Source organism: Mandrillus leucophaeus, unplaced genomic scaffold, assembly GCF_000951045.1.
Source record: "Mandrillus leucophaeus isolate KB7577 unplaced genomic scaffold, Mleu.le_1.0 Scaffold728, whole genome shotgun sequence".
NCBI classification, from domain to species: domain Eukaryota; kingdom Metazoa; phylum Chordata; class Mammalia; order Primates; family Cercopithecidae; genus Mandrillus; species Mandrillus leucophaeus.
Genome location: NW_012107897.1, coordinates 319,790 through 322,583, shown reverse-complemented (window position 1 = coordinate 322,583; position 2,794 = coordinate 319,790). Strand labels below are relative to the sequence as shown.

Below are 2,794 nucleotides of genomic sequence, written 5' to 3'. Positions count from 1 at the left end.
GAAATACAACTTAGTAACATAACCAGCAGAGCTAAAAACATACATCAGAGGAACAGGTGAAGGATCATGCTAATTAGGAACACGCGAACACTGCAAAGCTCCATAATGCCCAGGTGCAAATTTACAGGGAAAAGTAACCTGTGTGGTGCATTGAGGGCAGAGAAGAACACAACTTTCCTTGCCCGGCTCAGTCTGGTTCTAGGTGTAGGAGTTAAAGAATATAATCTACCTTACATTTTGTTTCATCAGGCTAGATTTAGTGAAAGTTAATAGGCTTGGCACTTTCTCTCCTTCATTTAGGAGCGGGTGTTCAAAGCAGTTCTGACAATCTGACCACAGAGCTGAGTGGCCTTCACAAACCCAAACACTGCCATGGCAGTTTTGGAGTTTTGGTTTTGACTGCGCTTCCCTGAGAGATAGCCTGGCGGAGCATAGCTAGAGAGAGCAAGAAGTTGTGGGGTTGGGGTGGGTGGGGGGATCTCAGGGCGGGTTCTTGTTGGATATAGCTGTGTGCATATGTATTAAGAGAGGGGCTCAGATAGGGATTTAATGGAACTGGCTTTGCAATCCTGGCTCTGTCACCTGTATGATCTTGCATACGTTATTAAAGTTCCCCGAACCCCAGCCTGTTTACCTGTCAAATGGAGAAAACAAGTGCATCAAAGGTAACATATAAAAAAGGTCCATCATGTAGCCTCAACTTGATAAAGGGTAGTGAATACGATTTTCCTAATTCCTAGTAGCTTGTGGTTACTTAGTATTCCATGACTCAAAGCCCATCAGCTACCCTTGCTATGCTTAGGCAGAACTACTTGCTCATTTTCTATTTCCTTTCATTAAGTTTGCTTTATCGCCCCCAAGGAAGTGCTTTCTTGGTAGGAAGGAAAGAAAAGTCAATAAAACAAGCAGAAGACAAGAGAAATGACAAAAGGCCAAATGTAATATTAGCAGTGATGTTTCTAGAAAGCAGAAGGTGCAGAGGAGTAGCTGCGGATCACCCTCTGACAACCCCACTGGTCCCTGTATGCTTCCTAGCTGCCCCACTCTCTCACAGGAGCCTGGAAGCCTGCTGGGCTAATCTGCCCTACTCACTAAGAGCAGAGAGGTGGCCCCAGGAACAGCTTCCCCAGCACCCCCCACTCTTCGAGCTGCAAGAGACGGCACCTACTAGATGCCGGGCAATGTTCTAAGCACTCTGCGAAGCTGTAGGCAGGGAAGGAAACTGCTCCCGTGAAAAGGGCTGCCTTCAACTAATCAGGCTCTCACCAGCCTCTGCTGATCCTCACCTCCTACCTGTCAACGGATGGTTCCTCCTACTGATGGATTCCTACAGCCAGTAAAACAGTCTTTCTACAATGCCCCAAAGGCATTTTCTTTCTGTCAAGGAAAACTGCAGATGGCGAGCTCAGCCCCTGCCAGCCCTGACGCCCCACTCCCCGCGTTACACCTCCCGTGGGCCATGCTCTCCTCTGTCCCCTCTACCAACCACCCACCACCTGACCCTCCTCCCCGCCCCTGTCATCTCACCTCGGCCACCCTCTCCAGGAGGGGCTCCAGCCAGTGTTCATTACACTCGCAGTGACTGTCTAAGAAGGTCAGGACCTTGGCTTGGGCAGCATCGGCCCCCCGAACTCGTGAGCGCATCAGGCCTGTGGAGGCAAGGTGGAAAGCACGTCAGGAGAGAGAAGCCACGGGGCCAGCACGCTCCCGCGCCGACCGGCGACGCCTCCCTGCCCGCAGCTCTGCAGCCTGCTTTCTGGGCACGGAGGTTACTGTAAACTTGCTGGATGAGATCAAAACTGCCCCCTGGTCACCAAGACAGATGACTGTCAGAACTTTTAATTTCAATAGTTATATTGGATGACTGGGAGGACAATGTTCCTAGAACTACTGTCTTCTGAGAAAGGCCTTTACATTACTGAAGTCTCCTTTATCAAGTAACCGAAACGTGGAACTTTTAAAACTACATTCCTCTGACACAGCAACAGTTCTCTAACTAACCGGGCTAAGGAAGGTGTCACCCAGAGACTTCCAGTGCTAATGGTGGTGATTTTAGTGGTGATAATATTTGTAACAGTGTTGTGACTATCTCTGTCTTCTAAGACTTATCAGGAGTCAAATAATGTAAGTTGCAAAGTCCTGCTGTCTGCCTTTTACACAAAATTAGTTATACTATTGGAAAATCTCCAATTTATACACTTGTGATCTGTTAATAATGTGCATGTTCATTATGACACAAAATATAAACAGTGTATTTCAAAAATTAGCTGTGGGTGCTGGCCTGTGTCTGTGGTTCTAGCTACTTGGGAGGCTGAGGTGGGAGGATCACTGGAGCCTGGGAAGTGAGCCATGACTGGACCACCGCACTCCAGCCTGGGTGACAGAGTGAGTCCCTGTCTCAAAATAAATTAAAAAATGCAATTAAATAATAGTTTATTTATCCCTGGATGTTGTGGTCATAAATGACTTTTGCTATATATGCTGGGCTTTCTATGTGAAGACGATGCAACTATTCATAATCTGTGAGGACAAGGCTGCTAAGTACTTTTTTCCACAGTCAAAATGGGTTTTCAGTGATTCCTATGTGGCTGCATGCTAGAACAGGGAAAAAGACCAAAGATTTCAAGTTGTGATCACTGCAAAACAACTTCTACTGGGCAAACCTTTGCTCTGAAAACAATTATAAACTCTGAGCAAAATGTAAAAAGCAGCAATTTGAAGGCCAGAAGCAGACAAACTAGACAGGATCCAACCCCTTAAAAAAAGAAAATCACACTGAGCGAGCTCCATGTTT

At 46.8% G+C, this 2,794-nt stretch overlaps 1 protein-coding gene across 1 annotated transcript in view; it reads right to left on the bottom strand.

Annotated features, from left to right (window-relative positions):
- GALNT2 (polypeptide N-acetylgalactosaminyltransferase 2) overlaps positions 1-2,794 on the bottom strand; it is a 106,818-nt gene that overhangs the window by 36,818 nt on the left and 67,206 nt on the right. The window lies entirely within an intron of this gene.